Raw genomic sequence first — 27,182 nt, forward strand, 5'->3', positions numbered from 1 at the left:
GTGAGTGATCACACCATCATGGTTATCTGGGTCATTAAGACCTTTTTTGTATAGTTCTTCTGGGTATTCTTGCCACCTCTTCTTAATCTCTTCTGCTTCTGTTAGGTCCTTGCCCTTTCTATCCTTTATTGTGCTCATCATTCCATGGAACGTTCCCTTGGTATCTCCATTTTTTTTGAAGAGATCTCTATTCTTTCCCATTCTATTGTTCTCCTCTGTTTCTCTGCACTGTTCACTTAAGAAGGATCTCTTGTTTCTCCCTGCTGTTCTTTGAATTCTGCATAACAGTTGGGTATATCTTTCCCTTTCTCCTTTGATTTTCACTTCTCTCATCTTCTCAGCTATTTGTAAGGCCTCCTCAGACAATCACTTGCCTTCTTACATTTCTTTTTCTTTGGGATGGTTTAGGTCATGACCTCCTGTACAGTATTATGAACCTCTGTCCATAGTTCTTCAGGCACTCTTGTCTATCAGATCTAATCCCTTGAATCTATTTGTCACTTCCACTGTAAAATTGTAAGGGATTTGATTTAGATCATACCTGAATAGTCTAATGATTTTCCCTACTTTCTTCAATTTAATTCTGAATTTTACAATAAGGAGCTCACAATCTGAGCCACAGTCAGCCCCAGGTCTTATTTTTGCTGACTGTATAGAGCTTCTCCATCTTCAGCTGCAAAGAACATAATCAGTCTGATTTCAGGGTTGACTATCTGGGGATATACATAGGTAAAATTGTCTCTTGTGTTGTTGGAAGATGGTGTTTGCTATGACCAGTGTGTTCTCTTGGCAAAACTCTGTCAGCCTTTGCCTTGCTTCATTTTGCACTCCAAACTCATCTGTTTCTCCAGGTATCTTTTGACTTCCTATTTTTGCATTCCAGTCTCTTATGATGAAAAGGACATCATTTTTTGGTGTTAGTTCTAGAAGGTCTTGTAGGTCTTCATAGAACCATTCAACTTCAGCAAAATTAATTAATAAGTAATATTATTAACATATTAAATACTAATTTAATCTTAAGCTTTCATATTATTTTTTATTTTGTCTTCACAGCATAAGGTTGATATTATTACTGCATTTTAGAATGGAGGAAGCTGAAGTTCAAAGAGCCTACATAATTTAAATAAGGCCAAATGTCCAGAAAATGTTAAAACATTTTAAACGTATAGAAAAGGGAGATCTTGGCAACTCTCTAGCCATGCTCTGTGCTTCAGCACAGTGCCTTCCCAGGCTGAAGCTCCTAGAACAGCCTCAGTAGCAGCACAAAGTAGGCCCTCATTTAATATTACTGATTATTATTAATCAGGCTTCCCTAGTGGCTCAGTGGTAAAGAATCCACCTTCCAGTACAGGAAACACAAGGTAGATCCTTGGGTTGGGAAGATCCCCATTCCCAGGAAATGGGAAACTGCTCCAGTATTCTTGCCTGGGAAATCCCATGGAAGACAGCCTGGCAGGCTACAGTCCATGAGGTCACAAAAGAGTTAGACATGACTTAGCAACTAAACAACAGCAAACATTAGTTGCCATGTAATTCAAAAATGATGAACTTAAAGTCTGATACCTAAGCAAAGCTGAATTACATTTCAAAGGCAAAGCAATAATACATCCTGAAAAAATAAATGTATTTTAATTTAATTAAAATCTCAATTTTATTTTAACCCTACTTAGCCAACTTTAGTTCCTTATCTTTAGACACCAATTTAAAAGCAACACAGGACCTTTTCTCTTTTCAAAACACAGAAAATAAGATTATTATCTATAGTCTCAGAAAGTCTGTGCCTTTCAGATACATATTTCAGTACTTCTGGTTTTCTGATCTAGTCTCAGTAACAATTACTATAAACTTCTGTTTTTGAAGACAGTATTGTATTTTGGTTTTCTTGGAAAACACCACTGGTTACACACTGTTATCACAATGAGGCAGCCCCAAGAGGAAGTGAACAAGTTTTATTAGGACCTTCCTCTTCATCATAAAAGGTTTGAAAGGTTTGGAAACCCTAGTGGTCAAAAATAAAACTAGCCACTTAAGAAGCCTAAACTTTGCTTTCAAAGCAGTGAAATGAAAGGTCATCAAAATAAAATGAAGAATCAAATTCTGAAAATAGCAAAATGGTTAAATAGTATTCTTCTGTCAAAACTTTAATTTAATGAGGATTTTATTCCTCAACTCAGATCTGACATCTCCACTAGGGTGGGGTCAAGAAACTATCTTTTTAAATCAATCATCCTGAAGGAGCTTTCTTACCCTGACCTCAGAAATGAATAAAAGAAAGAGTTCTAAGTTTAAAGTCAGCTGTAAGTTCTATTTATTTTCCTGACACTTGACCAGCTGTGTAAAAGAGAGAAAAGAACAGGTTCCTTCCTGATTCTCAGAGATATAGTGACTCTCAGATGTGGTAACATAGATGGAACTGCTTTATAAAGAACAAAGCCCAGGATAAGAGGGTCTTAAATGCTTTTCTTCCCAGGGTACATTTGCCAATGTCTGGAGACATTTTTGATTGTCACAACTGGGGGCACAGGTGCTACTTGGCATCTAGCAGGTCAAGACCAAATATACTGTTAAACATCTGACAGTGTACAGGACAGAAACTTACATCAAAGAATTATCCAGCCCAGTACATATATACAGGCTTCCCTTTATATACATGGGCGGATTCAGCTGGTAAAGAATCTGCCTGCAATGTGGGAGACCTGGGTTCAATCCCTGGGTTGGGAAGATCTCCTGGAGAAGGGAAAGGCTACCCACTCCAGTATTCTGGCCTAGAGAATTCCATGGGGCTGCAAAGAGTCGGACATGACTGAGTGAGATAGTTGGATGGCATCACTGATGTGATGGAGTTAAGAGTAGGCTCTGGGAGTTGATGATGGACAGGGAAGCCTGGCGTGCTGCATTCCATGGGGTCGCAAAGAGTTGGACATGACTGAGCAAATGAAATGCCTGACTGTACATATATACAAAGGAATACTACTCAGCCATAAAAAGGAAAAAAACCTGGGTCACTTGTAGAGATGTGTATGGACCTAGAAACTGTCACACAGAGTCAAGTCAGTCAGAAAGAGAAAAACAAATATATGTTAACGCATACATGTGGAATCTAGAAAAAATGGTATAGATGATCTTATTTGCAAAACAGAAATAGAGACACAGATATAGAGAACAAACATGAGCACCAAGAGGGGGAAAGGTGGGAGGATGACTTGGAAGATTGGGACTGACATACTTACACTTTTGATACTATGTATAAAATAGATCAGTCATGAGAACATACTGCATAGTTCAGGGAACTCAGTGCTCTCTGGTGACCTAAATGGGAAAGAAATCCAAAAAGAGAATATACGTATGTGTATAACTGACTTGCCTTGCTGTACAGTAGAAACTAACCCAACATTGTAAAAATTAATAAAAATTAAAAAAAAAAAAAAAAAAGAATTATCCAGCCCCAATATCGGTAGTCACAAGATGGATGATATCTGCTCCAGACAAATGTCAGCTATCCAGAGCTTCGCCAACCAATGCCTCAGACCCAGGAAATCTTCTAGGTGTGCCTTATGACTGTGACCCTGAAACAAAGCTTCTCATATCCAGATTTTCTCACTCAGCAAGAGTGAAGAAGCAAAGCAGGCTTCCCTTTCTCTCCTAGGGCAGAGCCCCAGGGTGAGGACATGCAGAGGGCTGAGGGAAGGTCTGAGAAACCTGTTTTAGTCTCAAGGTTCCCAATATTCACCTTTCCTAGCTGCTTTCATGGAAAGGCAAGTGGTCATGCTCTCCAACTGGATGGAACACACAGTTCTAAACAGTAAACACCCACCTGCTTGCCATTAAGAACAATACAGTTATATAATAGATTTATATGTCTCTTACTTAATGAATAAAAATCTATGCTGTCACCATCTAGAAGTATAGAATCTAGTGGATGAGATGACACAAATAACCAATGAAGCATCCGAGGCAATTTTGTCCTTTCAAATTTACATGTGGTATCCTGGGGTTAGTAGGATACAGATGTGGATCAGAAGGAACAGAAAGGTCTTCAGGGCGGCAAGAGTAGCTGTGATACATAATTTTATGTGTCAACGTGATTGGGCCACAGGGTGCCCAAGACAGCTGCGCAAACATTTTTTGGATGTTTCTGTGAGGGTGTGATTTGAATGAGATTAACATGTGAAATGGTAGACTAAGTAAAGCAGATTGCCCTCCACAATGTAGGTTGGCCCCATTCAATCAGTTGAAGACCTGAATAAAACAAAAAGGTTTACCCTTCCATGAATAGAGGGAATTCCCTCTACTTGATCACCATTTACAGTGATCGTGACCTTTCAAAAACAGGTTAGATGATTTAATGAGGGAGGAGGTTTGTTTTCAGAAGTCTATAGCCCTCAGTGGAATTCCCTGGTAACTCAGCTGATAAAGAATCTGCCTGCAATGCAGGAGGTCCCATTAGATTCCTGGGGTGGGAAGATCCGCTGGAGAAGGGATAGGCTACCCACTCCCATATTCTTGGGCTTCCCCAATGGCTCAGCTGGTAAAGAATCTGCCTACAATGTGGGAGACCTGGGTTTGATCCCTGGGTTAGAAAGATCCCCTGAAGAAGGGAAAGGCTACCCACTCCAGTATTCTGGCCTGGAGAATTCCATGGACTACACAGTCCACTGGGTCTCAAAGAGTTGGACATGACTGAGCAACTTTCACATAGCCCTCAGCATATCCCCAGAGCATGGGGGAAATATAGAGTTCAAGAAATCTATATTTTTCAGATAAAAAATGAGCAAGCAGACACAGGAGAAAGCTTTTGTTTCTCTGGAGGTCTCTTTCCCCAGTCTAGCCTGAGAATGGCAAAGGCAGCTATGAGAGGGGAAGGGAGAAAGAGACAAAATAGAGGGATTGACCTTTTTCTCTTCCCTCTCCCTTTTTATCCATCCCCCATCTTTGCTAGCAGAGAGCTATCATGTCTATTAGGGCTGCAGGGCCTGTAAAACAGGAGAAATACCCTTCCTTCTTAGCCATATGTGGCAAATAGGGCCCACAGCACTGGAAGATCAACCATGGGCCAATGCCTATGAAAGAAGACACAAGGAGACTCTGGGAAATAAGTAGAATCCAGAAACTGAAAACAATCATTAGAGCTTTATATCTATCCATCAGAAGACATTTAACACATTTGTATACACAGGCCCTTTGCCAGACTATGACAAAAATCTTGTCACCCGGTGGCCTGGCTGCTACAATTTCCTGCCCAAGTGGGATGAGCTAATGAGAGCTCTGGATGTCAAGTCAGGAGACTGAGGGTTAATCTCAACATGGCCACTTATTAGTGTGTATACCTGAACAACTTAATTTGCTTTTCTAGGCCTCAGTTTTGCCATATGCAGAATCGAAGCATTATGGTACTTTTACAGAACTGTTATGAGATATAAATATGTGTCAGTGCCATGGAACAAGTACTAGACAAATCTCAGGTATATAGTATCCTATAAATGTTATTTTACTTCCTTCTCTTTTGGTATGGGCTCCAGTTGGTCCTCCATGGCACCAATTGAATATGAAATTTTTTTCATATTCCATTGTAGATGTGTTCTAACCATTTCCTGTCCCTGAATTCCTGTCCTGAATCCCAGGTCCTGGATCTCGTAAATGTCTCCTCACCTCTTCTGGAAGTCTTAATGGCTCTAGGCTTACCCCTAAAATTCCTGCTCCTCTCCTTTCCTGATTACTTGTACCCCTATTCTGCTTATATAGAGTATAATCATATCACACCCATGGACATTCTTCTAATCCAACTTTCTGTTCTGAAAAGTAACTCTCATTGCTGATGTTATGGGAGTCTAATGAAGGTAGGAACTAAGACATTTGATCTCCAGCAGTCTCTCCTGATTCCAGAGGGAAGGGACCTGAGTGATGCTCTGAGTATGGATGTTCTTCCTGAGGCTTTGCCTGGTAATAGGCACAGCTCACACAAGGAATCCTTGGTAAATCACAGTCTCAGTGTTAATCTCTCTAGGACTAGAAAATAACCCCAAGACCTGCCTTTTGGAAGTCCCAGGGTCCCTATGCTCATTCTTTATAAACTTATCAGATGTTTGGTCATTTCATAAATGCTAATGATTAGCTGGTCTTATGGGATTCTCCCAACTTTAGCAGCTCCTATAATTTGAGAACAACAAGGATTCCTATAGGTAAATCACAATACGTTATTATTTCTTGTTTGTCAGTTGCTAACAGTAGGAATTGGGGTTCAATTCATTCATTCATCTTCCTAACAAAACAATAGCACAAATAATGCATAGTGCAAAAACCAACATCCAATACCTGACATACTATGTATTTCCCAAACACTTCTTTCTGCTCAACCACTCTGTTTTCTCTCCTCAGCCATTCCCAATCTCTTCAATGACAGTTTATATTTCATCATCTCTACCCTACTTTCATCCCTTCACAGCAGATGGTTTTGCCTCCTACACACCAAGAGGCCATTAATTGAAAACTCCAACTTCCCTTTCCTCTACATCCTTATATAATGTGACAATGAACAGCAGTCAGGAAATTCATAGTTCTGCAGAAGTAGAGTCCCATAGGTTGGTCATATGGAAAAGCCCTGATGGTGGTGAAGGTTCAAAACAACATTATCTGGGAGAGAGAGAAAGTTAGTCATTACCACCCCTTAAAGTGAAATATTTCCTTCCCTTTAGTAAAGTCAGCACTGAGCTAGTGTCTAAGGAAGGAGATGCTTCATTGCTGTATCCACAATACTGTAGCAATGCAAACAGGGATCTCAGAAGTCACCAAGCCAAATTAGTTTTAGCATTTTCTTAAAATCCCTTACATCTTTGCATTTCCAGACTTTCATTCATTCATTTGACCACTATTTGTTGAGACTTTCTACATGATTTTAAGGGAATCAAAAATCCCTGTTCTCATGAAGCTTACAGTTTTCATGGAATAAAAGAGTTAAATAAATAAACACATGGTATGATAAAAGGTGATATTTGCTAGACAGTAAAAGGGGAATAGGGAGGGGGTGCAAAAGGGTGGGGAGGGGAGTTGATGGGATTACAATAGATAGTTAAGGAAGAGCTGTGTGATCATGAGAATAAGTCCTGAAGGAAATGAGGGTGTTAGCCATGCATATATCTATGAAAACAATATGAACAGAGGGAAAAGCAAGTGCAAAGGCCCTATGGCAGAAAGCAGTCTGATGACTTCAAGGAACAAGGAGCCCAGTGTGATTGAGGCAGAATGACTGAGGAGATTCATAGGAAAAAAACAGGTCAGCAGGGTAACAGAAGCCATTCATGATAGTTTTTTCAGCCACTGTGATTAGGTTCCACTTTTCTTAAGGGTAAGAAGGGAAGTCACTGGATAATTCTGATAAAAGACATGGCAGGTGAATATGTAGAAATATGCAATATGTCAGATGTAAAGAACTGCTATGGAGAAAAACAGAAACAAGGGAAAAGAAATGGTGCGGTGCACCAGAAAAAAAAGAGAGAGAGAGTGGACCTAAATGGATAAAATTAGAAATAAGAGAAGTTACAACCAATATTATAGAAATACAAACAATCATAACAGAATATTAAGAATAATAATACAACAACAAATTGGATCACCTAGAGGAAATGGATAAATTCCAAGAAACATACCACCTTCCAAGGCTAAATCAGGAAGAAACAGGAAATTCAAACGGACCAGTAATAAAACTGAATCAGTAATTAAAAAAAAAACTACCAATAAACAAAAGTCCAAGAACAGACAGCTTCACAGGGAATTCTACCAAACATTTAAAGACAGGTTAATTCGTGTCCTTTTCAAACAATTCTGAAGTATTAAAGACTGTAGGGAATGCTTCCAAACTCATTCCACGAGGCCAGCATTATCCTGATACCAAAACAAGACAAAGACACTACAAAAAAAATTACAGGCCAACATCCCTGATAAACTAGATGCAAAAACCCTCAGCAAAATATTAGAAAAGCAAATTCAACAATACATTAAAAGGTTCATACATCACAATCAAGTCGGACTCAGTCCAGGGACATTTGCAAATCAATCAACATGATACACTACATAACATTAATAAAAATTATAGGATTAGCTCATTGGATAGAGAAAAGGTATTTAACAAAATTCAACATCCATTCATGATACGAACTCTTAACAGAGTGGGTACAGAAGGAACACACCTTAAATAATAAAAGTCATCTATGGCAAACCCATCTCTCTTAAAATATCAATGGCATTTTTCACAGAACTAGAACAAATAATCATAAAATGTGTACGGAATCACAAAAGACCCTGAATAAAGAAAGCAATCTTGAGGAAGAAGCAGCAGGAGGTATCACACTCCCCGGCTTCAAATTATACTACAAAAATGTAATAATCAAATTAGTATTGTACTAGCACAAAATAGACACATGGATCAATTAACAGAATAGAAAACCCAGAAATAAACCCACCACATATAGTTAACTAAGGAGAGGGTAACAGGCAGGAAGGCCAGGGGTCTCCAAATGGAGGAAATAGCCTGCAAGTGTCAGACATTTTTCTCTCTCTTAAGCGGCAGGAGGAAACAAACTAGCAATATTTTTTTCCTTCTCTATACAAATTTAAAGAGAGGTTTCTCTTAAAATACTGTGTTGCCATAAAGACACCTGGTTTCTCCTGAAGTTAGCTATTCTTGAGCCTAGAGATAACCAATGCCTTTTTCTTATGAAAATGTTTGTCTTAAGCTATGCTAATGTACTACGCCTTTACCCCAAACTCTGTCTCCAAGTCGGTTCCGCCTCTTGGCCCAAAACCTACTTGACAAACCAGTATGTTATACTCAGATATTGTTCCCCTAATCTATGTAAATGAAACTATTTGTATGGTGGTCTGCCCTTCTTTAAGATTCAAGTTAATTATTTTATGGCCCAGGATAAACCATTGGTGCCATTCTGAATTATAAGACATTCCTTTCTTTCATTAACAGACTGCTAGTGACTATATAACATCCAGCTAAAGACTAGCAAGGGGGTACTCTTTCTGCCCCCTTCTGATGCCTATGTCAGAAGCTTTCTCTATCTCCTTTATACTTTAATAAAACTTAATTACACAAAAGCTCTGAGCGATCAAGCCTCGTCTCTGGCCCCGGATTGAATTCTTCTCCTCCGGGGGCCAAGAATCCCGGTGTATTCACGTGATTCAACAACAACCTTTCACTAACACATGACAAAAGAGACTAGAATGGGAAAAAGAAAATTGGACAGTGCTAGGAAAATTGGACAGTTATTACACAAAAGAATGAAAACAGAACATTTTGTAACTCCATATACAAAAAGAAACAAAGTAGATTAAAGACTTAAATGTAAGGCCTGAAACCATAATAGTCCTAGAAGAAAACTGGTTTTGTCTCCTCCGACAAGAGAAACAAAAGCAAAATTAAACAAAAAGGAGTATATCAAACTAAAAAGCATCTATACAATGAAGAGAACAATCAACAAAACAAAAAGGTAACCACTGAATGGGAGAAGATATTTTAAAATTATATATAAGGAGTTAATATCCAAAATTAAAAAAGAACTCATACAACTCAATATCAAACAACTTGATTTTAAAATAGGCAGAGTACCTGAACAGGCATTTCTCCAAAGAAGACCTACAGATGACCAACAAGAACATGAAAAGATTTTCAACATCACTAACCATTAGAGAAATGCAAATGAAAACCATAATAATATCACCTCATATCTGTCAGAATGCCTATCATAAAAAAGACAAGAAATAACAAGTGTTGGCAAGGTTGTGAGGAAAACGGAATCCTTGTGCACTGATGGGAATGTAGATTGGTGCAGCTAACTCTGGAAAACAATATGAAGATTCCTCAAAAAATTAACAATAGAACTATCATACAATCCAACAATTCCACTCCTGGGTGTTTATCAGAGAAAATGAAAACACTAATTTGTATGTACCTCACTGTTCATTGTAGCACTATTTACAATAGCCAAGATATGGAGGCAATCTGTGTCCACTGACAGATGAATGGATAAAGAAGATGTTGTGTATATATAAAATGAAATATTAATCAGCCATAGAAAGAACAAAATCTTGCCACTTGTGATAACATGGATGGACCTAGATGGTATTACGTTAAATGAAATAAGTCAGACAAAGAAAGACAGTGTATTTTTCTTTCATTAAATAGAATCTAAAAAGCAAAACAAATGAAGAAATATAACAAAACAAAATCAGGCTCACAGATACAGAGAACAAATTATTGGTTGCCAAAGGGGAGGCTAGAAGGGTGATGAACAAAATAGATGAAGGGGATTAAGAGGTACAAACTATCAATTATAAAATAAGTCACAGGGATGTAATGTACAGCACAGGATGGGGAACACATGTATACCTGTGGCGGATTCATTTTGATATTTGGCAAAACTAATACAATTTTGTAAAGTTTAAAAATAAAATAAAATTAAAAAAAAATTAAAGTTGGTTTTTTACAAAGGAGAAAAAAAAATAAGTCACAGGGATGTAATGTACAGCATAGGGACTATAGTCAGTAATATTATAACTTTGTATTGTTCCTAACCTATAAAACATAGAATTACTATCTTGTACACCTAAAACTGGGGCTTCCCCAGTGGCTCAGTGGTAAAGAATCTGCCAGCAAGGCAGAGATGTGGTTGACATGGGTTCAAACCCTGGGTCAGCGAGATTCCTTGGAGGAGGGCATGGCAACCCCCTCCAGTATTCTTGCCTGGAGAAACCCATGGACAAAGAAACCTGGCTGGCTATAGTCCACAGGGTCACAAAGAGTTGGACACAACTGAAGTGACTGAGCATGAACGTACAAACACCTACAACTAACATGATATTGCAAGCAAACTATACATCAATTCTTAATTGAAAAAAATAATAAATGGTTATACAACAGGGGAGGAACAAGGAACACTGTTGTTATTTTGCCCTTTTCCATCTTCTTTGCCTTTCTAACTCAACTGATTCTTTGAAGATCAACTCAAATAACATCTCTTCCAAGAAGCTGTCACTGAATCTCCCTCCCAAATTAGGTAAAAGTTATCCTTTTCTGTGATCACATAGCACCATAAATAATCTTTTCTTACAGCACTTATCACACTGTATTTTGATACTCTGCTTACTGTGTTTTGAACAAACGCTATCAAAATCTTTGCTGGAGAAATGAAATGATGGATGGATAAATAGAATAAAAGACAGAGTGAACTGAAGTACAGAAAACAGTCCCTGAGGAGATATGGAATAGAAGTAGTGACAATGAAAATAAAAAGAGTCAGGTGTTATAGACATTTAAAACATAAAATGACATTTTTGGGACTTCCCTGGTGGCATAGTAGATAAGAATCCACCTGCCAATGCAGGGGACACCAGTTCAATCCCTGCTCTGGGAGGATTTCACATGCCATGGAGAAATTAAGCCCATGCACTGCAACTTCTGAGCCCCTGCTCTAGAGACCATGAGCCACAACTCTTGAGCCCATGAGCCACAACTACTGAAGCCCACACACTCCAGGGCATGTAAGTGGCAACTACTGAGCCTGTGTGCTGCAACTACTGAAGCCCTCACACCCTGGAGCCACACACTGCAACTATTGAGTCCTCATGCTACAACTACTGAAACCTACGTGCCTAGAGCCTGTAGTCCATAATAAGAGAAGCCACATGATAAGAAGCCCATGTACTGCAAAGACGAGTAGCCCCCACTCATCACTACTAGAGAAAGCCAGAACACAGCAACAAAGACTCAGTGCAATCAAAAATAAATAAATAAATACTTTTAAAAAAACTTTAAATGATATATCTGATAAATTTATGAATATTAAAGTAGCCAAAGAGAAAAAGTCCCTTGAATGATCTCATGGGTTCTAGTAAATGGAAGGCTTAAGAAAAATAGGAATTCTTGTTTTTGTATCCATTCAGCCAGGCTTTGTCTTTTGGTTGGGGCATTCAACCCATTTACATTTAAGGTAATTATTGATAAGTATGATCCCATTGCCATTTACTTTGTTGTTTTGGGTTTGAGTTTATAAACCTTTTCTGTGTTTCCTATCTAGAGAAGATCCTTTAGCATTTGCTGAAGAGCTGGTTTGGTGGTGCTGAATTCTCTCAGCTTTTGCTCGTCTGTAAAGCTTTTGATTTATCCTTCATATTTGAAAGAGATCCTTGCTGGGTATAGTAATCTGGGTTGTAGATTTTTCTCTTTCATCACTTTAAGTATGTCCTGCCATTCCCTCCTGGTCTGAAGAAAATCTATTGAAAGATCAGCTATTATCCTTATTGGAATCTCCTTGTGTGTTACTTGTTGCTTTTCCCTTGCTGCTTTTAATATTTGCTCTTTGTGTTTGATATTCATTAATTTTATTAATATGTGTCTTGGGGTGTTTTGCCTTGGGTTTATCCTGTTTGGGACTCTCTGGGTTTCTTGGACTTGGGTGGCTATTTCCTTTCCCATTTTAGGGAAGTTTTCAACTATTATCTCCTCAAGTATTTTCTCATGACCTTTTTTGTCTTCTTCTTCTGGGACGCCTATGATTCAATGTTGGGACATTTAATGTTATCCAAGAGGTCTCTGAGGTTGTCCTCATTTCTTTTCATTCTTTTTTCTTTTTTCCTCTCTGCTTCATTTATTTCCACCATTCTATCTTCCACCTCACTTATCCTATCTTCTGCCTCGGTTATTTTACTGTTGGTTCCCTCCAGAGTGCTTTTGAGTTCAGTTATTGCATTATTCATTATTGATTGTTTTTTTATTTCTTCTAGGTCCTTGTTAAACATTTCTTGCATCTTCTTAATCCTTCTCTCTATTCTATTTATATGTAACTCCATTTTGTTTTCAAGATTTTGGATCTTTACTGTCATTATTCTGAATTCATTTTCAGGTAGCCTCCCTATCTCCTCCTCTTTTGTTTGGTTTGGTGGGCATTTATCATGTTCCTTTACCTGCTGAATATTTCTCTGCCTTTTCATTTTGTTTAGATTGCTAAGACCCCTATATACGCTGTCTACAAGAGACCCACCTCAAGACAAAGGACACATATAGACTGAAATTGAAGGGCTGGAAAAGATATTTCATGCAAATGGAGACCAAAAGAAAGCAGGAGTAGCAATACTCATATCAGATAAAATAGACTTTGAAATATAGGCCATGAAAAGAGACAAAGAAGGACACTACATAATGATCAAAGGATAAATACAAGAAGAAGATATAACAATTATAAATATATATGCACCCAACATAGGAGCACCGCAATATGTAAGGCAAATGCTAACAAGTATGAAAGGGGAAATTAACAGTAACACGATAATAGTGGGAGACTTTAATACTCCACTCACACCTATGGATAGATCAACTAAACAGAAAATTAGCAAGGAAACACAAACTTTAAATGATGCAATGGACCAGTTAGACCTAATTGATATCTATAGGACATTTCACCCCTAAAACAATGAATATCACCTTTTTCTCAAATGCACATGAAACATTCTCCATGATAGATCACATCCTGGGCCATAAATCTAGTCTTGGTAAATTCAAAAAATTGAAGTCATTTTAAGCATCTTTTCTGATGACAGTGCAGTAAGATTAGATGTCAACTACAGGAAAAGAACTATTAAAAATACAAACATATGGAGGCGAAACAACACGCTTCTGAATAACCAACAAATCACAGAAGAAATAAAAAAATAAATCAAAATGTGCATAGAAACGAATGAAAATGAAGACACAACAACCCAAAACCTACAGGATTCAGTAAAAGCAGTGCTAAGGGGAACATTCATAGCAATACAAGCTTACCTCAAGAAACAAGAGAAAAAGCATATAAATAACCTAACTTTACACCTAAAACAACTAGGAAAAGAAGAAATGAAGAACCCCAGGCTTAGTAGAAAGAAAGAAATCATAAAAATTAGGGCAGAAATAAATGAAAGAGAAACAAAGGAGACTATAGCAAAAATCAAAAAAAACTAAAAGCTGGTTCTTTGAGAAGATAAATAAAATAGACAAATCATTAGCCAGACTCATCAAGAAACAAAAGGAGATGAATCAAATCAACAGAATTAGAAATGAAAATGGAGAAATCACAACAGACAACACAGAAATACAAAGGATCATAAGAGACTACTATCAGCAACTATATGCCAATAAAATGGACAACTTGGAAGAAATGGACAAATTCTTAGAAAAGTATAACCTTCCAAAACTGAAGCATGACTAGAAAATCTTCACAGAGCAATCACAAGCATGGAAATCGAAACCATAGTCAAAAATTTTTCAACAAACAAAAGCCCAGAACCAGATGGCTTCGCAGGTGAATTCTACCAAAAATTTAGAGAAGAGCTAACAGCTATCCTACTCAAACTCTTCCAGAAGATTGCTGAGGAAGGTAAACTGCCAAACTCATTATATGTGGCCACCATCACCCTAATACCAAAACGAGACAAAGATGCCACAAAAAAAGAAAACTACAGGCCAATATCACTGATGAACATAGATACAAAAATTCTCAACAAAATTCTAGCAAACAGACTCCAACAACATATTAAAAAGATCATATATCATGACTAAGTGGGCTTTATCCCAGGGAAGCAAGGATTCTTCAGTATTCATAAGTCAATCAATGTGATATACCACATTAACAAATTGAAAGATAAAAAGCCTATGATTAACTCAATAGATGCAGAGAAAGCCTTTGACAAAATTCAACATCCATTTATGATAAAAAAAACCCCAAAACTCTAGAAAGCAGGCATAGAAGGAACATACCTCAACATAATATAAGCCATATATGATAAACCCACAGCAAACATTATCCTCAATGATGAAAAATTGAAAGCATTTCCCCTAAAGTCAGGAACAAGACAAGGGTGCCCACTCTCACCACTACTATTCAACATAGTTTTGGAAGTTTCGGCCACAGCAATCAGAGAAGAAAAAGGAATAAAAGGAATCCAGATTAGAAAAGAAGAAGTAAAACTCTCACTGTTTGCAGATGACATGATCCTCTACATAGAAAACCCTAAAAACACCACCAGAAAATTACTAGAGCTAATTAATGAATATAGTAAAGTTGCAGGATATAAAATTAACACACAGAAATCCCTTGCATTCCTATACACTAACAATGAGAAAACAGAAAGAGAAATTAAGGAAACAATTCCATTCACCATTGCAATGAAAAGAATAAAATATTTAGGAATAAACCCTACCTAAATAAACAAAAGACCTATATATAGAAAACTATAAAACACTGATGAAAGAAATCAAAGATGACACAAATAGATGGAGAAATATACCGTGTTCATGGATCAGAAGGATCAATACAGTGAAAATCAGTATACTACCCAAAGCAATCTATAGATTCAATGCAATCTCTATCAAGCTACCAATGGTATTTTTCAGAGAACTTGAACAAATGATTTCACAATTTGTATGGAAATACAAAAAACCTCGAATAGCCAAAGCAATCTTGAGAAAGAAGAATGGAACTGGAGGAATCAACCTACCTAACTTCAGACTTTACTACAAAGCTACAGTCATCAAGACAGTATGGTACTGGCACAAAGACAGAAATATAGATCAATGGAACAAAATACAAAGCCCAGAGATAAATCCACACATCTATGGACACCTTATCTTTGACAATGGAGGCAAGAATATACAATGGAGAAAAGACAATCTCTTTAACAAGTGGTGCTGGGAAAACTTGTCAAACACTTGCAAACGAATGAAACTAGAATCTAACACCACACACAAAAATAAACTCAAAATGGATTAAAGATCTAAACATAAGGCCAGAAACTATAAAACTCCTAGAGGAAACCATAGGCAAAATACTCTCTGACATAAATCACAGCAGGATCCTCTATGACCCAGCTCCCAGAGTAATGGAAATAAAAGGAAAAATAAACAAATGGGACCTGATTAAACTTAAAAGCTTTTGCACAACGAATGAAACTTAAGCAAGGTGAAAAGACAGCCTTCAGAATGGGAGAAAATAATAGCAAACGAAGCAACTGACAAAGAATTAATCTCCAAAATATACAAGCAGCTCAGGCAACTCAATTTCAGAAACATAAACGACCCAATGAAAAAATAGGCCAAAGAACTAAACAGACATTTCTCCAAAGAAGACATACAGATGGCTAACAAACACATGAAAAGATGCTTAACAAGAGAAATGCAAATCAAAACCACAATGAGGTATCATCTCACACCAGTTAGAATGGCTGCTATCAAAAAGTCTACAAACAATAAATGCTGGAGAGGGTGTGGAGAAAAGGGAACTCTCTTACACTGTTGGTGGGAATGCAAACTAGTACAGCCACTATGGAAAACAATGTGGAGATTCCTTTAAAAACTGGAAATAGAACTAACATACGACCCAGCAATCCCACTGCTGGGGATACACACCAAGGAAACCAGAATTGAAAGAGACACGTGTACCCCATTGTTCATCGCAGCACTGTTTACAATAGCTAGGACATGGAAGCAACCTAGATGTCCATTGACAGATGAATGGATAAGATATCTGTGGTACATATACGCAATGGACTATTACTCAGCTACAGAAAAGAATGCATTTGAATCAGTTCTAATGAGGCGGATGAAACTGGAGCCTATTAAACAGAGTGAAGTAAGTCAGAAAGAAAAACACCAATACAGTATAATAATGCATATATATGGAATTTATAAAGATGGTAACAATGACCCTATATGCAAGACAGATAAAGAGACACAGATGTAAAGAACAGACTTTTGGACTCTTGTGGGAGAAGGCGAGGATGGGATGATATGAGAGAATATCATTGAAACACGTATATTACCATATGTGAAACAGCTCACCAGTCCAGGTTCAATGCATGAGACAGGGCACTCAGGGCTGGTTCACTGGTACAACCCTGAGGGATGGGATGGGGAGGGAAGTAGGAAGGGGGTTCAGGATGGGGGACACATGTACACCCATGGCTGATTCATGTGAATGTATGGCAAAAACCACTACAATATTGTAAAGTAATTAACCTCCAATTAAAATAAATTATTTTACACAAAAAAGAAAAGAAAAATAGGAATTCTTATATGAGGAGCTTCTTTGGAAAAGTTATTATAATCACCAAGTCTAATTCATTCATCCATTTTAGCAGCCTTTTATTGAACTTTTTCTAAATTTCACTCCCTGTGATAATGATTGCCAATGATTCAGTGGAAACGTGTGATTATGATGAAGTCCTAAGTGAACATTGAGAGTTTGTATAAAACTTTCAAACATATTTTAGTTTTTATGAGTTAGATAAATATGAAAAGTAATTTGGTACCTACTCTCTTCCCTCCCATTTCCTCATAACACATTTGGTTTCTAAATGTTAAGCACATGAGCCACAACTACTGAAGCCCACACACTCTAGGGCACATAAGCTCCAACTACTGAGCCTGTGTGCTGGAACTACTGAAGCCCCCACACCCTGGAGCTGCACACCACAACTACTGAGCCCACATGCTACAATTACTGAAGTCCATGTGCCTGGAGCCTGTACTCTATAACTGTGATAAGGACTGATAAGAAAAAGGACTGATAATCAAGATGTCTGCTCTCTAAAGTATATAGGTATAAGACTATACAAAGACTATAAGATGTATAGGTATCAGTTCAGTTCAGTTGCTCAGTCGTGTCTGACTCTTTGCGACCCCATGAATCGCAGCACGCCAGGCCTCCCTGTCCATCACCAACTCCCGGAGTTCACTCAAACTCATGTCCATCGAGTCGGTGATGCCATCCAGCCATCTCGTCCTCTGTCGTCTGCTTCTTTTCTTGCCCCCAATCCCTCCCAGCATCAGGGCCTTTTCCAATGAGTCAACTCTTCGCATGAGGTGGCCAAAGTATTAGAGTTTCAGCTTAAGCATCATTCCTTCCAATGAACACCCAGGACTGATCTTCTTTAGGATGGACTGGTTGGATCTCCTTGCAGTCCAAGGGACTCTCAAGAGTCTTCTCCAACACCACAGTTCAAAAGCATCAATTCTTCGGCGCTCAGCTTTCTTCACAGTCCAACTCTCACATCCATACATGACCACAGGAAAAACCATAGCCTCAACTAGACAGACCTTTGTTGGCAAAGGAATGTCTCTGCTTTTGAATATGCTATCTAGGTTGGTCATAACTTTCCTTCCAAGGAGTAAGCATCTTTTAATTTCATGGCTGCAATCACCATCTGCAGTGATTTTGGAGCCCAAACAAATAAAGTCATATATAGGTATAAGACTATACAAAGCAAGGCTATAGTACTACTGTACTGAAGTAATATTTGATGGTAGTATTGTATAGCTGAACATGCAGGACTTTTTCATTGTTACTATATAGTTTATTTAAACCAAACTGTGATAATACAGAGAGACTAATGGGGCAGCTGCTCAGATCTTTGTGGATTACAGATGCAAACTGGCTGGAGAGAAGTCAATAACAGACTAATCAGTTGCGTAAATACACAGAATGTAAGACACAAGACATTTCACAGCTTTTTGCTTCCACTGTAAACTGTATGTTACAACTTTACATTTTAAATTACTGCTCCACATATTCTGTAACAATAGCTAAGAATGTAATAATTCTGTCCCCCTGACATAAGCAGACATTGGAGAAAAGTGCAAGAGCTTCTAAGTCAAAGAGTCCTCGATTCCAGCTTTGCATCTAGATATCTGGGACCCTGAGAAAACTATCTCAATTCTGTAAACTTGACTGTCTTTGTTTGCAAAGAGAGAAACACACACACACACACACACACACAGAATAAAACCTACTTTTTAAGGTTAAAGAGACATAATGAGATAATATAAGGGAAAACATCTACAATGATAACTTAGAATATTAGGAGCTTCAACAGTATCATTTGGCTTCCTTCTCTTTTAGTCCAATGTTCATGTCTGGCAGAGATTTAAAATTTCTATCAGCCTCATTTTTATATTTGTGTGCTTTTCATGTTGTAATGCATACTGCTAGTTTTATTTCCCAGAGAAAAGTATTTCTAACTTTAACATCTAGAGACCAAATGTATTATTAGAAAATGGGAGGGAAGAGAGTATGTACTCTTAAATTAGTAATTAAAAATTACTTTTTAAATTTAGCTAACTCACAAAAACTAAAATAAATTTTGAAAGTTTAATACAAACTGTCAATGTTCACTTAGGACTTCATCACGATCACTGCCACTGAATTATTGACAAAGCCACATATAGAAATAGAGATAGCTCTTCAAAGAGTTGGTTCAGTCTCTCTCCTTGGAACATCTCTGCTTTTTATGGCTGAAAGAACTTTTTTCACTGTACTTTTAAAGAGAGAGAAACTACTTTAATCTGGAGCCCTTTGATTCAAAAAGTCAAATAGAGGCAGTCTCAGTTAATCCAGTGACCCTTTGTAATGATAATTAAGTGAGAACAAAGGAAAATATGACTACACCAAAAAAAACCAGGGTTTGTTTTTTCCTAAGGAGTAGAGTCAGCCTCAACAAGACCAGGAGCTGACTGTGGCTCAGACCATGAACTCCTTATTGCCAAATTCAGACTTAAACTGAAGAAAGTATGGAAAACCACTAGACCATTCAGGTATGACCTAAATCAAATCCCTTATGATTATACAGTAGAAGTGAGAAATAGATTTAAGGGCCTAGATCTGATAGATAGAGTGCCTGATGAACTATGGAATGAGGTTCGTGACATTGTACAGGAGACAGGGATCAAGACCATCCCCATGGAAAAGAAATGCAAAAAAGCAAAATGGCTGTCTGGGGAGGCCTTACAAATAGCTGTGAAAAGAAGAGAAGCAAAAAGCAAAGGAGAAAAGGAAAAATATAAGCATCTGAATGCAGAGTTCCAAAGAATAGCAAGGAGAGATAAGAAAACCTTCTTCAGCGATCAATGCAAAGAAATAGAGGAAAACAACAGAATGGGAAAGACTAGAGATCTCTTCAAGAAAATCAGAGATACCAAAGGAACATTTCATGCAAAGATGGGCTCGATAAAGGACAGAAATGGTATGGACCTAACAGAAGCAGAAGATATTAAGAAGAGATGGCAAGAATACACAGAAGAACTGTACAAAAAAGATCTTCACGACGCAGATAATCACGATGGTGTGATCACTCACCTAGAGCCAGACATCCTGGAATGTGAAGTCAAGTGGGCCTTAGAAAGCATCACTACGAACAAAGCTAGTGGAGGTGATGGAATTCCAGTGGAGCTATTCCAAATCCTGAAATATGATGCTGTGAAAGTGCTGCACTCAATATGCAAGCAAATTTGGAAAACTCAGCAGTGGCCACAGGACTGGAAAAGGTCAGTTTCCATTCCAATCCCAAAGAAAGGCAATGCCAAAGAATGCTCAAACTGCTGCACAATTGCACTCATGTCACATGCTAGTAAAGTAATGCTCAAAATTCTCCAAGCCAGGCTTCAGCAATATGTGAACCATGAACTTCCTGATGTTCAAGCTGGTTTTAGAAAAGGCAGAGGAACCAGAGATCAAACTGCCAACATCTGCTGGATCATGGAAAAAGCAAGAGAGTTCCAGAAAAGCATCTATTTCTGCTTTATTGACTATGCCAAAGCCTTTGACTATGTGGATCACAATAAACTGTGGACAATTCTGAAAGAGATGGGAATACCAGACCACCTGATCTGCCTCTTGAGAAATTTGTATGCAGGTCAGGAAGCAACAGTTAGAACTGGACATGGAACAACAGACTGGTTCCAAATAGGAAAAGGAGTTCGTCAAGGCTGTATATTGTCACCCTGTTTATTTAACTTATATGCAGAGTACATCATGAGAAACGCTGGACTGGAAGAAACACAAGCTGGAATCAAGGTTGCCGGGAGAAATATCAATAACCTCAGATATGCAGATGACACCACCCTTATGGCAGAAAGTGAAGAGGAACTCAAAAGCCTCTTGATGAAAGTGAAAGTGGAGAGTGAAAACGTTGGCTTAAAGCTCAACATTCAGAAAACGAAGATCATGGCATCCGGTCCCATCACTTCATGGGAAATAGATGGGGAAACAGTGGAAACAGTGTCAGACTTTATTTTTCTGGGCTCCAAAATCACTGCAGATGGTGACTGCAGCCATGAAATTAAAAGACGCTTACTCCTTGGAAGGAAAGTTATGACCAACCTAGATAGCATATTCAAAGGCAGAGACATTACTTTGCCAACAAAGGTCCGTCTAGTCAAGGCTATGGTTTATTCCTGTGGTCATGTATGGATGTGAGAGTTGGACTGTGAAGAAGGCTGAGCACTGAAGAATTGATGCTTTTGAACTGTGGTGTTGGAGAAGACTCTTGAGAGTCCCTTGGCCTGCAAGGAGATCCAACTAGTCCATTCTGAAGGAGATCAGCCCTGGGATTTCTTTGGAAGGAATAATGCTAAAGCTGAAACTCCAGCACTTTGGCCACCTCATGCAAAGAGTTGACTCATTGGAAAAGACTATGATGCTGGGAGGGATTGGGGGCAAGAGGAGAAGGGGACGACAGAGGATGAGATAGATGGCTGGATGGCATCACTGACTCAATGGACATGAGTTTGAGTGAACTCCGGGAGTTGGTGCTGGACAGGGAGGCCTGGCGTGCTGCGATTCATGGGGTCACAAAGAGTCAGACACGACTGAGGGATTGATCTGCTCTGATCTGCTCTGAGAGTCAGCCTCTTGACAAATGTGTATGCAGGTCAGGAAGCAATAGTTAGAACTGGACATGGAACAACAGACTGGTTCCAAATATCAAAAGGAGTATGTCAAGCCTGTATATTGTCATCCTGCTTATTTAACTTATATGAAGAGTACATCATGAGAAACGCTGGGCTAGATGAAGCACAAACTGGAATCAAGATTGTCAGGAGAAATATCAATAACCTCAGATATGCAGATGACACCACCCTTATGGCAGAAAGTGAAGAACTAAAGAGCCTCTTGATAAAAGTGAAAGTGGAGAGTGAAAAAGTTGGCTTAAAGCTCAACATTCAGATAACTAAAATCATGGCATCTGGTCCCATTACTTCATGGCAAATAGATGGGGAAACAGTGTCAGACTTTATTTTTGGGGGCTCCAAAAATCACTGCAGATGGTAACAGCAGCCATGAAATTAAAAGACGCTTACTCCTTGGAAGGAAAGTTATGATCAACATAGATAGCATATTCAAAAGCAGAGACATTACTTTGCCAACAAAGGTCTGTCTAGTCAAGGCTATGGTTTTTCCAGTAGTCATGTATGGATGTGAGAGTTGGACTATAAAGAAATCTGAGCACAGAAGAATTGATGCTTTTGAACTGTGATGTTGGAGAAGACTCTTGAGAGTCCCTTGGACTGCAAGGAGATCCAACCAGTCCATCTTAAAGGAAATCAGTCCTGAATATTCACTGGAAGGACTGATGTTGAAGTTGAAACTCCAGTACTTTGGCCACCTGATGCGAAGAGCTGACTCATTTGAAAAGACCCTGATGCTTGGAAAGATTGAAGACGGGAGGAGAAGGGGATGACAGAGGATGAAGATGGTTGGATGGTATCACTGACTCAACGGTCATGAGTTTGAGTAAACTCCGGGAGTTGGTGATGGACAGAGAGGCCTGGTGTGCTGCAGTCCATGGGGTTGCAAAAAGTCAGACATGACTGAGTGACTGAACTGAGTATGCAATGTGAACTGAACTGAGAGTCAAAAGCAAAAGTGAAATTATAAGTGAAAGGCCCTCAGTCGTGTCCCCTTCTCCAGGGGATCTTCCTAACCCAGGTCTCCCACATTGCAGGCGGATTCTTTACTGGCTGAGCCACCAGGGAAGCCCAAGAATACTGGAGTGGGTAGCCAAACCCTTCTCTTTGTGACCCCATGGACAATACAGTCAACGGAATTCTCCAGGCCAGAATATTGGAGTGGGTAGACTTTCCCTCCTCCAGGGAATCTTCCCACCCAGGGATCGAACCCAGTCTCCCACAGTGCAGGCAGATTCTTTACCAGCTGAGCCACCAAGGAAGCCCAATACAGGAGTGGGTAGCCTAACCCTTCTCCAGTGGCTCTTCCTGACCCAGGAACAGAACTAGTGTCTCCTACATTGCAGACAGATTCTTTACCAGCTGAGCTACTAGAGATTTATCCAGAAAAAAACACAATCACACTGTATTTGAATACTGCTGCATGAGTGTAATGTGAATGCTTTGCTCCCCTTGCCCCCCACTTTCTGCTTCCTATAGATAAGTGGCTTTGTGTCTGGAAAGGAAAAGATATACGGCTTAGAAGGTTGAATCCATATTAATCTGTCAACTTAAGTGACACAGGAAAAATATTTTAAGGCACAATGCTTAGCTTTGAGGAGATAAGTTATGCAGGTATCTAGCTTCTAGGAGCTATCAGGGAAGCCCATTATCACCAAAATTAGGATCTAATAGAAAGACCTGCAATCACTTTTTAAAATCCAGATGCATATCAGAATTATCTTGAAATTTTTTGAAAAATACAAATGCTCAGGTATTGCTTTTTCCCCCAGTGCTCCAGATATGTTTCTAATGAGCTGTTATGTTTAAAAACAACTAGACTATATGATGACCTTTTACTTTTATCTAGTTTGTTTCACTTTATTTCATATGCAGTGCTTCATTTTTTATGTTCTCCAATTTTTCCATCTCTTCTCTTTTTTTGATGTTCTTTTAAGCCTTTATTAAGTGTAGTAGAAAAGCTTTTGTATACATATATAAAAATATGTATAATATATATATATCTTTTACAAAACTTATAAGTTTTTGCCTAATTAAAAAAATTATGACATTTTGATTCCACTTGTTTGATCTAGTATGAATAGAATGCTAGATTTCTAATTAAAAAATAGATATGCAACAAGGTTTACTGTATAGCATAGGGAACTATAGTCAATATCTTATAATAACCTATGATGGAAAATAACTTCAAAAATAATATGCGTATTTTTATAACAATCACCATGCTGCGTACCTGAAACATTTCAATTGTACTTCAATAAATTATATATATTTATTTTAAAAATTGGAGAAAAAAATAAATCTAGGGAAATGGGAATACTGCATCACTAACCATATCACTAGTTTTTCCAGGAGATCCACATTCTATACCAAACAGGCAAGGCTGGAACCAGGTTATGTGGGGCCCAAAGCTTATACAGGAGAGGTCTCATTTAAGAAACAGAATTTTTAAAATATGAAAATAAAATCAGGTAAAAAGTGAATATTTATTAAGAAAAATAAGAGCAATTATTTTAAAAAAAGTAAAAGAAAGCCAAAAAATACAATGACATAATCCAGAAAATAACTTTTTATTAATTATATGTTTCTATAATACTATTTTCCTACATTTTCCTGTTTCCTAGCCAGCTACTCTTTTTTCTTTTTTAGAATTTGTTTTCTTACTTATTTTTTATTAATATATAATTGACATATAATATTCTATAAGTTTCAAGGGCACAACATAAATGATTCAATATTTGTATATATTGTGAAGTGATCACCACAATAAGTCTGCTGCTGCTGCTGCTGCTAAGTTGCTTCAGTTGTGTCCGACTCTGTGTCACCCCATAGACGGCAGCCCACCAGGCTTCCTGTCCCTGGGATTCTCCAGGCAAGAACACTGGAGTGGGTTGCCATTTCCTTCTCCAATGCATGAAAGTGAAAAGTGAAAGGGAAGTCGCTCAGTCGTGTCCGACTCTTAGCGACCCCATGGACTGCAGCTTTCCAGGCTCCTCCGTCCATGGGATTTTCTAGGCAAAAGTACTAGAGTAGGGTGCCATTGCCTTCTCCAACAATAAGTCTAGTTAACATCTATCACCAAGAATACGTACACATTTTTTCTTGTGATGAGAACTTTTAAGATATATTCTCTAGGAATTTTCAAATATACAATACAGTATTTATTAACTATAGTCACCATCATGTACTTTACATCTCCGAAACTTATTTATTTAATAAACAGAAGTTTGTACCTTTTGACCACCTTCATCCATTTCACCTACCACCACCCTACATCTGGAAACCACCAACCTATATTCTCTGTATCTATGAGTCTGAGCATTGCGCCGGGGGCAGGTGTAGGTGGGTGTGGGAGGTTTATTCTACAAATAAGTGAGACCATACAAATGGCAAAATATCCTTCCTTTTTTGGCTGAGTAATATTCCATTTTATATATGTATAGTCATACATATATATGAGACTATCATTTCCCCATTGTATTCCTTGCTCCTTTGTCATAAATTAATTGACATGTATATCTGAATTTATATCTGTCTGACATGTATATCTGCCTGGGATTTCTATTTCTAACAATGATCTCTGTGTTTGTTTTTATGCCAATACAATGTTGTTTGGATTACCACAGTTTTGTTATACACTTTGAAATTAGGAATCCTGTTGTCCCCTGTTTTGTTCTTCTTTCACACACTTTCTTCAGCTATTTGGGGTTTTCTGTGGTTCTATACAAATTTTAGGATTGTTAATTCTATTTTTGTGAAAAATATTATTGGGTATTTTATAGGGATTGAATTTAATCTATAGTACTTCAGATATTTTAACACTATTACTTTTCTAACCCATAAGCATGAAATATATCTTTCATTTGTATTTTCTTTGATTCCTTTCATTAATAGCTTATACTTTTCTCTATACAGATCTTTCAATCTATTCCTAAATTTTTTAATTTTGGCTGTATTTGTAAATGAAATTGATTTCTTAATTTCTCTGATAGTTTTGCTGAATAGAAATGCAGCAGACTTTTGTAAGTTGATTTTATATTCTGCAATTTTAGTGAATTTGTTATTAGTTCTGATAATTTTTTGGTGAAGTCCTTAGGGTTTTCTATCTATAATATGTCATTTGCAAATATTGACTGTTTTATTTCTTCTTTTCTGATTGATGCCTTCTGTTTATTTATATATTTATTTTTGCCTAATTGCCCTTCCTAGGACTAACAATACTATGTTGAATAAAAGCAGTAAGAGTCAATATCCTTACTCTTACTGCTTTTATTCAACATAGTATTGTTCCCAAGCTTAAAGGAACTATGGACTTCTCATATATGGCTTTATTATGTTGAGATATGTTCCCTCTATACCCACACTTAAAAGTTTTATCATAACTGGATGCTGATTTTGTCAAATATTTTTTCTACATCTTGAGATGATCATATTTTATCCTTTATTTTGTTAATGTGGTTTATCATTTTGATTGATTCACAGTTGGTGAGTTATCCTTGTATACCTGGAATAAATTCCATTTGATTATGCTATATGATCCTTTTAATGTATTATTGAATTTTATTTGCTAAATATTTTGTTGAGTATTTAGCATTTATGTTCATCAGAGATACTGAGCTATAATTTTGTCTTCTTGGGGTGTTTTGGCTGGTTTTGGTAACCAGGTAATCCTTGTATTGTAAAATGTTTGAAAGTATTCTATGCTCTTCAATTTTTCAGAAGAGTTTGAGAATTGATATTAATTCTTTAAATGTTTGGTAGAATTCACCACTGAAGTCATTTGTTGTTGTTGTTGTTCAGTGGCTAAGTCATTTCCAATTATTTTAATCCCATGGACCATAGCATTCCAGGCTCCTCTGTCCTCACTAACTCCTGGAGTTTGCTCAGGTTCATGTCCATTGAGTCAGTAATGCCATCTAACATTTTATCCTCTGCTACTCCTTTTCTCCTTTTGCCTTCAATCTTTCCCATCACCTGGGTCTTTTTCAATGAGTTGGCTCTTCACATCAGGTGGCCAAATTATTGGAGCTTCAGCTTTAGCAACCGTTCTTCCAACGAATATTCAGGGTTGATTTCCTTTAGGATTGACTGGTTTGATCTTGCAGTCCAAAGGATCCTAGACCTGGAGCTGACTGTGGATCAGATCATGAGTTCCTTATTGCAAAAGTCAGGCTTAAGTTGAAGAAAGTAGGAAAAACCACTAGGCCATTCAGGTATGACCTAAATTAAACTCTATATGATTCTACAGTGAAGGTAATCAAGAGATTTAAAGGATTAGCTCTGGTAGACAGAGTGCCTGAAGCACTATGGGCGAAGTTCATAACATTGTATAGGAGACAGTAACCAAAGCCATCCCAAAGAAAAAGAAATGCAAGAAGACAAAGTGGTTGTCTGAGGAGGCTTTACAAATAGC

General features: G+C 37.8%; 1 protein-coding gene across 5 annotated transcripts in view; it reads right to left on the minus strand.

Moving 5' to 3' along the window:
* The window catches only part of AADACL3 (arylacetamide deacetylase like 3), a 156,372-nt gene that overhangs the window by 21,600 nt on the left and 107,590 nt on the right, over positions 1–27,182 (minus strand). The window contains exon 3 of one of the 5 annotated variants that reach the window (XM_055582673.1): positions 3,231–3,309. The exons of the other annotated variants lie outside the window; for them this stretch is intronic. The gene's annotated coding sequence lies outside the window, so the exon portion shown is untranslated. The remainder of the gene's footprint in view (positions 1–3,230; positions 3,310–27,182) is intronic. 5 annotated transcript variants of the gene reach the window in all.

The sequence above is a fragment of the Bubalus kerabau genome, chromosome 5, assembly GCF_029407905.1.
Source record: "Bubalus kerabau isolate K-KA32 ecotype Philippines breed swamp buffalo chromosome 5, PCC_UOA_SB_1v2, whole genome shotgun sequence".
Classification (NCBI taxonomy): domain Eukaryota; kingdom Metazoa; phylum Chordata; class Mammalia; order Artiodactyla; family Bovidae; genus Bubalus; species Bubalus kerabau.